Raw genomic sequence first — 13,087 nt, 5'->3', positions numbered from 1 at the left:
TATTTAGCTTAAAGCACAAAAATGCATTATACAAGAAAAATGACATGAGACTTGAAATACTCGTATAGAAAGTGTATAAATGTTTATAACATTTATATATATATAATTTCAAGTTTGCGATAGGTTTCGTATAAAAAAAGAGTAATCATGAGTTTATTTGAATTATACACATTGTTGGATATATTCGCGATTATATGTTAAAATTGAAATCGGCTCTGTGAATGCGATCACAATAAGTCAATCGTATAAAAATCTACATAAATAAATACTGAACGCGTATAAGAATTAATTTAGCATCTTTCCGAAGCGCGGAAACTTTTGCAACAAGTGGTATCGTAAATACGATGACCGTGTTTACGATGTCGCCGCCTCTATATAACTCTGTCGCCGAATGGCTTACGCGCGCTGCGATCTCTTATTCCGCATTCATTCCGCTTTAATTTACGACACGCCGCGCCGGAGAGCCAAATCGCCGCGTGAATTACTTTTCGGGCCGATCGCAACCAGCAATTTCCGACAAAGAGAGGGAGAGAGAGAGAAAGAGAGGAGAGAGGAAGGAGAGACAGTTGCTCGCCGAACGACCGATGATCGGTCTTCGGTGATGCACAAGCGATACACGCGAGAGGCAGGTTCTGTCATTTCTTCGATAACGAGTACCGACTTGAAGTCTTTACAGTGTCACACGGTCTTAATGCCGTGGCATCGCATCGGCAAGACGTGAGTCGAGATAGCGCGGCCGCTGTTTAATTAATGATAATAGCTTCGCCTAACAAGAGCTTCGCCGGCGTTTTCTTTTCATTGTCTTTTCGTGATGCGACTCGACGTCGTTCGACGTCGTTCTCTCTTCTCGCGTTTCTCCGTAGCGGGCGGCGTACTACCGCTATACGGTTATGTTCCTCCTGGCGTTCCTTATCCTTGTTCTGAGTATAAGGGTCAGATCGACTTGCGGGCCGATCGCATCGCGGAACGTTCCGGTTGCTCGCAAACCCAACTGATCCCGATGCCGCGCTACCGTGACTTATGCCGGCGATATAGAGTTGTTTCTTGAATTTTTACCACGGGCTTCCTTTGTTGCGCCTGTGCAGTCTCGGTGGAATGTCGTTACGCGAGCTCGTGAGTCCGCGTGCGAATAATGGTGAACTTCTTATTATATCGCTTTTAAGCTTCGTAGACTTCATATGAAGTAGTTCCGAGCGGACACGATTTAATTCATATATGCATAAAAAGTAAAAAGATGGTATATTTATTTATATGTACTTATGAGAGAGTAACATTTAAATGTTCTCTATATTTTGTTTCAAATAAAACACAGAAAACATATAGAAGCGCCGAAGTACTTAAATAATTCCAATTATTATTTAAACGATAAAAAAGATAACGCTTTATTTTTTTAATCATTTAAATTTACCTTATTGACTTCTATGATCGTCACTAAAACAGTTTATTCATATATCTTCTATATACATATGTTTAATATATTTGTTAACTATAATATTAGATTTTTGTGTTTATCAATATTTGCACTAATATAATTTGATTCAAATTATTTTTATATGAATCCACAATATTCCTTATTTCTTACAAGTTCCCATAGCACTCTCTCGCTTGAATTGAAATACAGCAAATACCATCATGCATTATAAGAATTACGTTTGATAAAAAATGCGTGGCAAATACCCAAAGAATTAACTTCGTCCGAGAAACGTGTTGGATCCGATGCATTCCTGGTCGGCACAATCGAAAAAAAGTCTCAAGTGCCACGGAATTAAAAAAGCGGCAGCACTCTAGACGCATATCGGAGTCTCCCCGTGTATTTCACTTTAACGGTGCGGGCTTCGTTAGAGAACGCCGAGATCTCACATTGTGGTCGGCCAGTTCGCTAAGACTATAGCCAATGCTGCAACTGCAACGACAAGGAACGCGGGCTGCATGTGCGCGCCAGCACATAATAACGCGGCGCAACGTCGGCGCGCGCACGTACGTATACTCTCTCGCAGATACGGTGGTGCTAATTGCAATTTATGTCTCATTGCAATCGTCGTCGGTGCGCCGCGACAAAGGGAGTTGTGCCGCAGGCGGTCGTTTCTACGTTTTAAAGCGTTTCAAGAGGGAACCGTGTCACCATCGTTCGCGACAGAAAACACCATGGTTGCACCACGCTTCTCGTGGGTGCAAGCACGTCTCCGCGGATCGCATCGCACCGCGGTTTCATCAGTCTGTGAGAATTCGAAGTATAGAAGTCAATGACGAGATAAAACACTGATATAATTAATGTCCGATACTTTTTAAACATACACTGATTATATTAAAAATTATATAAAAATTTCAATAAATATATTTTGAAGCAAAGTTTATTAATTTTTTTAGATATTCTGTTAATTTATCGCAGTAATATATCGAAAATTTTAAAGTCGTCGTTTTAAGAACAAAACTATGAAATGTTAGTTTTTATGTTATCTTTTTAAATAATTTTTTAATATTTATCGGATATTTTTTGGCAATAAAGATTTGACTTGGAAATCGAATAGTGTGTGTGAAATTATATAAACATCATAATATATTACTTTATTATATACATATATGTCCGCACTTAATTCAAGATAATCTCTTAATTTTCAATTGTTCATGTTGATGCTTTGATATTGAAACAAATGACATCCTTCGTGTTCTCAAATATTATCCCAGCGAAGAGAAAGCGCATAATACTTAGGAGTATATCTTGCGCAACACACCGTGCATGCAGCTAAAAAATCTCTAAATTATACCATTATTTTCCTACCACCTACTACTCGAGTACCGTTATTCGGCGCAAGATTGCCGTCATTGCGGAGTAACGCTAACGCCCGGCGCACGCGGTGCCTCCTTGAAAAGTGCTTAATCGCACGACAGTCGTGATTCGAAAAGGTGAGCAGAGGCGTGAACAAGGTGCAAGCACCGATCGTTTAAAATTCAATGATACTTCGGCACGCTATCGATATATGCACGCTTCATATCGCGCCTCTAATCGACTCGTTCTATTCCTCCTCGATTCATAGACGTGGAACGCGGTGTACAATGGGCGCACAACCGCATGGAAACACGTATATAAATCGCGCATTATATGTCGTATTTTATGTACCCGCCAATAAATAGACATATTAAATTGCGCACTAACCCTTTCCTTTAGATTTTCCTTTCGTTCAATGCAATTGTTGCCGATAAAAGACATTTCGCCAATATGCGCCGTTTCTCGCAATCAGTCGATATTGTAATTTTCTCAAGATACAAAAAGAATTAAAGTTGAGTTTTGAACTATAATCTACAAATTGTGTCTTATATGTTGAACCAATCTTAATAAATATTTTTTTTAATATTACCATTCCTTTTAACAAATAAAATTTCATAACAATTGATAAGAATAAGAGTGTAATATGAAGCAAGACATATCTATATCAAATTTTAGGAAATATTATAAATTGCAAATATTTAAATATCTATAAATATGTGTTCTCTCCTTTTCTTTAAAAACTAATGTAAGTTACTCTATATCAACGCCAAAAGGTATAATTAATATTATTAATTATATTATGTCATATATAGAAAATATTCTGCCAAATCGAAAGCATACATATTCCTTTAACGAAAAAAAGCAATATAAATAGATGAAATGCAATAAAACAAAATGCTATTTAATTTTATCAATAAATAAAGTCTCAGCTTTTCGTAATACAAATCCGATCGTAGACTTCTTATTAAATTCGCGACGAATTGAATTTTCCCGTTAGCCTCGTGTTTCTCGTAGGCGCCGTGGAAAACTTCACCCTCTATAAAGTCCCTGAGTTTTCCTCCGCGCAAAAGAAAGTTCCGCAATGTCTCGCTTCAGCGCTGAACTTGGTAATAAAATAATTATTTTCAAACGACCTCAAACTTCGATCACCATGACCTATTCTTTCTTTAAATTTTCTTTATTATATAATATTATCAAATATATATATATTATATAAAGATAAAATTATGTTATTATGTACGCAACAATTTTTTAAAATCATAATAACAGCATCGTGTAATCAAAATTTTTATACAAATTTCTTCGTAGATATACTTGTAATAAAGATGATAAAATTTTAAAAGAATTGTTTGTGCAGAAAGTTTCTTCCAGCATATCACAAAATAATAAAGAGACAAAATTTACATTGAATAAATACAAAAATTTGTATCATATATTATTCGTTATTCAAGATTTTCCATTCTTATATATTATTTAGTATTTTCAGAATATTTTTAAATTTTAGCATAGAGTATAGTATTTATCGTAATAATATAATTATCGTAAATAATAAAGAGAAAAAGTAGAATTAGTGGATCAACTCCATTATTTGTTTTTTTAACAAATGTGATACATTAATGTGACATAACAATTTAATCAATATCGGAAACATATCGCTCACATCTGCTACAATAACGACATAACTCAAAAATTGTAATTTTTTTACTTGTTTGCAAAAGAATGATGAGAATTTAATACACTGGATACTTTTATTCCTCTACAATCAATTGTTACACCAAAATCGCATTTAAAAATGCAATTACAAAATTTTCTGGAAAACTTTGTTTTTCGAGTTATGTCATTGTTGCAGCAAATGAGCGATATCTTTAGAGAGTACTGTATAAAATTTCTACTTTTGGCATTTGTCCAGAGGCTCGATTGGTCGAGAAGAGCCGCACGTGTATACGCAAGCATGCATGGCGCAGCTGGTTTGTACGCAAGCTTGCACTGTAGTCAGAGCATATTTATGGATTAGCATACAATGGCAGTGTTTATTAAAGATTCCTCGAAGGTTCCCACCTTTGACGCCCCCTCCGCGCTTCTTCACCGTTCTTGAGAAGCATATAACGCCCTCCTCTCGGAAGCTTTGCGTGTCTTCTCGAAGCAATCTGATCACGAGAGCAGCTTACATTTGATTTAAGCTATTCTGTTCACCCTGATTTCATCATCGTAGAAATAATATTTTAAAATAATATATCACTATTTTTTTTTTAATCTATATATTTTTTCTACTGCGTTGTACAGAAATGTTATTATTAGAAGTATTTCTTGATAATAGTCTATGCAAAATAAATTTGCATTAGCTTCATAGATGACATATTAACAGATAACAATAGAACGCGTGATACAAATTATAATGCTAGGTATTATTACGGTTACATACTCAATCATAATTATTTGCTATGAGAGAATAATCAATTTTTACTGGAATCTCTTCAAATCTGAACTGCATGCATAAATTTTCCCTTGTATTAGTTTTTTCTACATATATAGTACTCCATTCAAACCGTTATAGCATGTAATTCTATTGCAAATATAGAATATCACCCACTAGACTACGAGACAAAAAATATTTTTACTGCATCTCGGGGTTGACAGCTTCGCTAGACCGAGAATCCGTTATGCATTATTCGACTCGTAGCTTTCCTCGAATCGACACTTAACCAGAAGAGCGTGTGGAGCGTGGAGAGCGCGGGCCGTCGAAGAACGGCATAAAGAAGGCCGGGGCTTCATCGAAAGCGGCCTGCAAGAAGGAAGGTACGGTACAGTGTTCCGAGACGAGATCCCGAAGAAAAGGGAACCTATCGGGCCAACCAGCCGTCTCGAATGCTCGTTTTGGTCAGCGGAGGTTCATTCTCATGCAACTTCGCCACGAGACTTACTTGGAAGCAGCGTTGTACGTGTGACCACGTCCTAACCCGTACTAGAAGTCAAGCGAAGGAAATACCGGACGCGATACCCCTCTCCCCCTACCCACTCTCTTTCTCTCTTTCTCTCTTTCTCTCTCTCCCAGCAAGATCCTGTCTTTATTTAGTCTTGTATTCGCGATACTTCAGTCTTAGTACCGAATCGTACCGAAATTTTTTTGGCTCTTTTAACGATATTAAAGAAAAACAAATAATATGCCTATTGTGTTAGATATAACATAATATAAAGAAGTTATTTTATCACAATTATTAAGTGCTGTATTATGTGAACAGATATATCCAATAACAAAATAGCAGAAACTTCAACAGGAAGATTTCGAATAGTCCGCAGAAAAAAAAAGAAGTGTTGAATCAAGACTCATATACTTGTATAGAAGCAAAAATCTATAATCTTCTTATAAGAATTTCAACTTTTTATTTCAACTTTTTTTTCTTGATTAAACTGTATACTTCATTCAAACAAGTTTTCTTCGTTTAACGCAATTTATATCTCATTTCAAGATTACAGATTCTTGCTTATATACAAGTATATGAGTCTTGATTTAACACTTTTTTTCTGTGTGTAAATTTTTATAATTTTTGTGACAATTTTCAAGTGATTGTTTTTATACTTGCCTTCTATCAAAAATTCTGTTATTTCAGATTGTCAATTTTCAAGCTTTTCCTCCTCTCTTTAATTCTTAATCATCAATCATTATTTCTCAAACTATATGACGCATTGTAAATTCATTGCTGACAGCAAAAGCTATCTCTTGGATACCTTATATACATCATATACAGCTTACATAACGTTTCTACGAAGTATATATTTATAGCTAAGCGGTATATAGAACTAGCTGCCGGATATTAAGAGCTAATTAAACTTGTGGTACTATATCGTACCTCATATCTTTCTATCTTCTTATTTGCTACCTGCGATAATGATTATCGCAATTTGCCACTTTATAACAAATATCGATAACGATATGTCTTTATTTTATTGTTTGCTTTAATTTCTTTCATAGAAATCTTTCGAGTAAATCAGATTCTTTCTACCTCGAGTTATTTAATTTCTATAAGTCTCTAAAATTGAAAAAATGCAGCAGGATATAATTAACGGTATACAAAACCAAAGTTTTCAGTAAAAAGATAAGCGAGCCTGTATAAGAAGTGATCAAACGATCGTCTGCTCGGCTAATAAGGACCGAGATTTTCTTCCGCGCGCACGGTCCACGCCTCTTTCTCATGACATGAGGGTCGCCCGGGAAACCATAAGAGCGACGCCAAAGTGGGACGTTGATAGATAGTTCCTCGACATTCGTGTTCCGCCGTGACCGCGCGGTCGGACGTATAGCGCCGCGATCACCCATTAATTATTACATAAATACGTATAGATTAATAATTATACGCATTAATAACGGCGCTCGTAGGTACAAGACGTCGCGCATAGAGGTAGCCGCATGACGCCCGACGACTGTCGGTGAATGTCGCTGTAACGGGTGTTCTAAATGTCTAAATGTCAGCAACGCTTCACGATGAAAATTACGTGCCGAGCACTTTTTCCGACTTTCAAAACCGCTCGGTGTGCCCGTACAAAGCGCTTTTAAGGTCATCGGGGCAATTATATATCGGGCGGTAATCACAAGCGCGCTATAGGCAACGGCCATTAAGCCCGATGCGCATCGGTGTTCTCGTTAATAAGTACACGATCTAATTACTCGCGGATGATAACCGTCGACACAGCAATTCCTAAGGCGTGATTAATACGTGTGTTTACGGAAATGAAAATTTCCTTGAATATAGCGCTACATCGATACCATTATTGAGATCAGTTTTTCTTCTTTTTTTCAGCATCCTACATTCGAAGATGTAATAGATCAGATCGCTAATGGCATGTCGGAAGGATTAAAGATATACGCTATCCTTTCATTGGCAATTGCATCTAATATGTATATATATATACATCTTAAAATGCGGCCTCATGTTTTTCAAAGTTATTGCCACAATTATAGTAGATATAAATCAAAATTTAACGTGCAAGACAAGAACCTGTTCGATTGTTGCGCATTTCACTGAATTTTACAATAAAATGACGAACTGGATACTAAAATACGCATGAGATACGAAACATAAATCACAAATTCATATATACAATCTGTTTATGTAAAAATTTTCATATTTCTTCCGTGTGTCGCAATTCACGCAGCCAAACGCTTTTCCCAGTTGTTCCGTCATTTTTCTCGGTATAGCAATAAAAATTCCGTTTCTCGGCGAGACTGCAGCCGCTTTTAAGACACACCTTGCTCGCGCTCGTCAACAGCATTAAGACGGCAAGCCAACGCGCCGATGGAATGTAGAAGCGAAATTAGTATCGCTGTCGTCACAAGCGCTCTCTCGTCACTTACAAGCTGATGCTTTTTTTATTCGCTCTTGTCCCTTTACGATATCGTTGAGGAGGCAGTATCAGCACACGCGCGCAATCATTTAAGCGAAAACGCGACACCGTCGGAAAATGATTGACAAATGATCTAATAGAAATCGTTAAAAATTCCAATGTTTTTCAATCTATTAATTTTTGATGGTAAACTTGTCTTCAATTTTTAACAATATGCAACATGTTATTTAAAATTAAAATTATTTTTCATTATTATTGTATAAAACGTTATACGTTTTATTCGTAATATTTATGTGTTACTTGATTCGTTATTCGTTACTTTTCTACGTTATATATATTCGTATCTTATATATACTTCTTCATTTTCATATGTTTGAATAAACTTGTATCTTCCACACAGTCCAATAAAAACTGCTTCTAAATATTTTCAGCAGACAGAAAGTCTTATATATATATATATATAATCTGGAAGAGATATAAAATAAAGGAAGAAAAAAAAACACGAAACAAAGTATTTCGAATAGCGTTTAAAAGGTTAATAAGATAAAATATATAACCGTCTTTTACAGCTTCCAATATACTTAAATAAAAGGCATTGACGCTCGATCCAGGTTACATAGAACCCATCGTAGAAGTACCCGTTGTATTGCGTGAGTTCCAGAAGCGCAAAACGCATTTGTCGATTTGCACCGAGGATGTGTCAATATTGACGTTGCTCTTGGGGAACGTGTTCTCCACGGGCGGCTTGTGTCTCCTCGAGTCCTGAAGGACCACCGACGGTGCGAGGGAGACAAGCGGGAGAAAGAAAGAGCGCGAGAATGAGGCAGCGGTGGAAGAGGGAGAGAGGGAAAGAGAAAGAACGAGGAAGAAAACAAGAAACAGAGAAAGAAGGAGAGAGAGAGAGAGAGAGAGAGAGACAGGAGGGGGAAATGTATTAGGGAAACGCGTTCCTCCACGTGTCCACGTTGCAAGGATTGCAGGCACGCTATTAAAGTGCAGAACAAACAGGAGGACTCCTCGACGGCATGGCGAGAGGACACGCGACGTTACGCGCCTTCATGGGCGCGTGCACGCTAAATATGATTCCTTTGAGAATACGAGATTTCGCGAGACCGCACTGGGTTACGTCAATTCACCATTCGATTGTTCGTATCGCCGTAGGCGAATAGCGAATATAGCTGATGACAGCAAACCATTTCCATCAACAAGACTTTAACCGAAAGCGCGCAAACAAAACAATGTCGATTCATGACTCAGCTCTGTATTGAGTTCTGTACTTTTCCTTTATGTATTCCTTTAAATATTAAGTCTTTTGGAAATATTTATCAATAATAAATATTATTGTACTATAATATCCTGTTTAATTTGTAGTCTTTGTTATCCCACACCTATATCTTATAATACTTTTCGAACTTTTTGTTTGGATACTCTGGAGAGGCACTTCAATGAGCCTATAACCTTCTAACGCCGATAAAATATATCTATTTATCTATTTTATGAATGAGATTCAACAAAAACTTGTTTGCAACTAATCTTTAATACAAGGATTTCTCGTATATTCATAATTTAATTATATTTTATTAGTATGCGGAATAAAATATAAATTTCGTCATTTCGTATTAGTATCAAAAATATTTTCGACTCTTTTTCGATATTACAAATATCATTCGTGCTTTAAAATCGTGTTAAATATATCTACGTTTTATTTATAATAATTATTGTTTATTTACTCAATCGTACGGAGCTTCTGAAATTTCCAGCATCCGCTAGCTCCCCGCCGCGCCGCGCCGGCGCCGGTGAGTACTTTTTCTTATTTTTATCACAAAATCGGCAGTCCTGGATCTCGCGAGTACGTATATAGCGTCGCGTCGTCACACGGGATACCCGGGGCCACGGAGAGAAATTTCTCTGCGTTGTTACCCATTATCGTATCGGGTATCGACCGCACGCCGCAATTTCTGCTCACCGGGTCACGTTCGGCCACGAAATCGGTATGCGGAAGAGAAAATATCGATGATTATCGCGACGCGGACGGTCACCGTATAGGTGCCCCGACGCGAAACTAAAAACTCGACGCAGGATATAACGGTGTGCGGGGATCGGGCCATCCCTCCCTTCAAACACCCTGTATACGAAGAGACGACGCCGCAGGCAGGAGACTCGGCAACTTCAACGGACAACTAAATCCATGCTCGGTCTATCGTACGTGATTAATACCTGCCGGGAAGTTTTACGCGCTTCTCTCGCAAGCCCTCGGGACGAAAAATTATCCTCAAGTGCCGTAGAGATCGAGTCGTTTAATGACCTTATAATTGAATGTCGGCGTAAACACTGTGGAAATTATATCGAGATGTTATCTAGACGATTGCTAATGCAGTCGCAAATATTTTCGCGTTCTCTGCTGTAAATAGCTTTTGGCAAGCAACATCGCGTTGATATGACGTATAAACGGATACATATACGTATTATCAGTATAAATTCAAAGGATTATATCACATTAATATGTATAATGTTTAACATTCTGCAGGAATGTGCCAATTTATCATCGTATAATCGAACTGTTGACAGTTTAAGTGTAAATTAAATTATGTTGTTCCATCAACTTCCGCGGAGAATTGATTACTGATTGAGGTATTCATGAGAATCTTTTCGATTCTTTCGTATAAGTTTCTTTCATAAGATTCTTTCACATCTTTTTTCCCTAAACTTTGCAAAAGAATATAAAACGGAAATAATTACAGGAGTTCGCGGAAAGATACAGAAGACGTCGGAACTTTAGTACTCTCTCTGGTGTATAAACCGTTTTGCCAATTTCCGCTCGGCGCGGCCGAAGAAACGTACAAACGAATTATCGCTGTTCTCGTGAAGATGGTTATGCTTCGACATTCCATCGCGTTCGCCACGTCAAGCGACGTTCCTGCTGTCCGTTTACGTCCTGTCGCCGTTGCCGCGGACTTCATCGTCATGGGTAAAAACGATCGGAACATCCGAGTCAGACTCCGATTAAAGAAAGAGCTAATTAATGATTAGCGCGTCGCATCGAAGATAGCGACCGCTTCTTCGTGGAGATGACGGTAAGAAGAAAAGGAGGACCAAAGTGAAATAATAACGCGGAATTTTGTTTTTGTCACGTGACACTAGACAGAAATTCCTGCTCGTAACAATCTCCTTATTCAACGTATCCGCGAAAAACACTTTTAACAATGAATATTTTAACTTTTAACTGTGATTATCGGAAATAGATTGAAAATAAGTTAAATTCTTAAATTCATTTTAATTTAAAATATAACAACAAACGGTATCAAAATCAGATATTTGAGAAAAGAAAATCTAATTCAATTTTCGCTAAGAAAAGATCGACCTCGTTGAAGTTGAAAAGCACGTAGAGAAAATGTTGGATTTTTGGGACACATTGAATAAAACTACAGATCGAGAGAGGGTTCCACCAAACATTTTGTGTATACACACGTTCGAATTTACGCGCCACGTAAATCTCACGGCATTCCACGCGAGATATTACAAATGGGTTAATTAATGAATCGCGAATATACGCAGGAAAGAGGCGGAGTTTTTGCATGTGTGCACGTGTGCATACGCGCCTCCATATTCGTTCCCGGGCCACCCGGAGTTCACGTCGAACGCATCAAGAATCTCGTGGCTCAAGCATTAATTATTGAGCGATCACTGCCGTGTAATTAATTGACCGATCGACCTCCTTCCTGGCAGCAGATATGAAAAATGTGATGCAGCCAGCAGATAACTTCATCGTATGTGACATTTCTTGGAAGGAATAAAAAAATCGATGATTTATCTTTGGCTGTGTTGCGTACGGCAGATAACTAACTACGTGCAAAGAAAGGATAATATATAAATGCAATAATATAATTAACTTCAGTTATTTATGTTTAGTATTAATCATCAACAGACGTTTGTTAAACATATATGTTAAAATAGAAGTAAAACCATCTCTCTCCTATAATATTATATTTACGACAATTATTAAAATTACATTATTTTTATTCAATAATTAAATAAATAATTTAAAGTTAACAAACTCTTGGCATAGATAGAAAATACTCCGATTTATTTGCACGCATTGTGCAAATCTTTCGGGACAATTTTCGAACTCTGTTATTCTGTACTTGGACCGAAATACATGCATACACAAGTTATAGATCGAATGTGTGCGACTGCAAGTACGGCTAAAAATACCAGACATCTCGCGCGATGCGCGATATCTGTCGTCTATCTCGGTTAAAAGAGAACGTCCGGTTTTAGATGAAGGAAGGAAACGCAGCGCGTCCCTTTGCAATATCAGTCCAGGCTATAAAGTCGTTTCACAATTACGCGACGCCTGACAGGTGTATGGTGCAACGCGAAACGCTGAAAGGTTTGTCGGTTGCGCGAGGCAAGAAGCGGTTGCGGAGAGAAACGGAAAAAGAGAGAAAGACACAGCGAGTGGATGCACGATCGTGAGCCGAAGAAAGACAGAGAGGTTGAATGGATAAATGAGAGACGGCGGGTGCGAAGAAAGCGAGCACGAATAAACGAGCGCGTAGATAGGAAGATGAAGATGGTCAATCTCGAGAGAAAGGGAAAGAGAAGGATGAAGGGCGAGACGAGGAATAACTTAGAGACAGAGAGGAGAGAGTGAGAAAACAGCTCGCAAGGAAGGCATGGCGCGCGCAGTACAGAAGTGGAACATAGAGTAGGAGACAAAGAGTGATGAAGGGCGATGTGAGCGAGAGAGAAGTCAAGTCGCGAGAGCGATCGGAGGAATAAGAGAGAGAGAAAGATACAGCGAGGGAGAGAGAGGAAGGGAGACAGAGGGGAAAAAGATCGGGTCACCGACCCGTACGGAAATAGGATCGAAACCTTAGGTAAACGTAACTTTTCCTCCAGGGCGAGTTCAGGCCGTTCGGCGCGTTTGGAAATCCGCCAAAGAAATCCAGGAACGCCGTGTGCCGCCACGCCGCGCCG

General features: G+C 38.1%; 2 protein-coding genes across 3 annotated transcripts in view; one reads left to right on the top strand and one right to left on the bottom strand.

Annotated features, from left to right (window-relative positions):
* The window catches only part of Mesr6 (misexpression suppressor of ras 6), a 637,129-nt gene that overhangs the window by 244,552 nt on the left and 379,490 nt on the right, over positions 1–13,087 (bottom strand). The window lies entirely within an intron of this gene.
* The window catches only part of LOC143900780 (uncharacterized), a 241,725-nt gene that overhangs the window by 196,810 nt on the left and 31,828 nt on the right, over positions 1–13,087 (top strand). The window lies entirely within an intron of this gene.

This window comes from Temnothorax americanus, unplaced genomic scaffold (genome assembly GCF_048541705.1).
Source record: "Temnothorax americanus isolate GAGA-0224 unplaced genomic scaffold, ASM4854170v1 Scaffold30, whole genome shotgun sequence".
Classification (NCBI taxonomy): Eukaryota; Metazoa; Arthropoda; class Insecta; order Hymenoptera; family Formicidae; genus Temnothorax; species Temnothorax americanus.
This window is presented reverse-complemented; position numbering and strand designations above follow the sequence as displayed.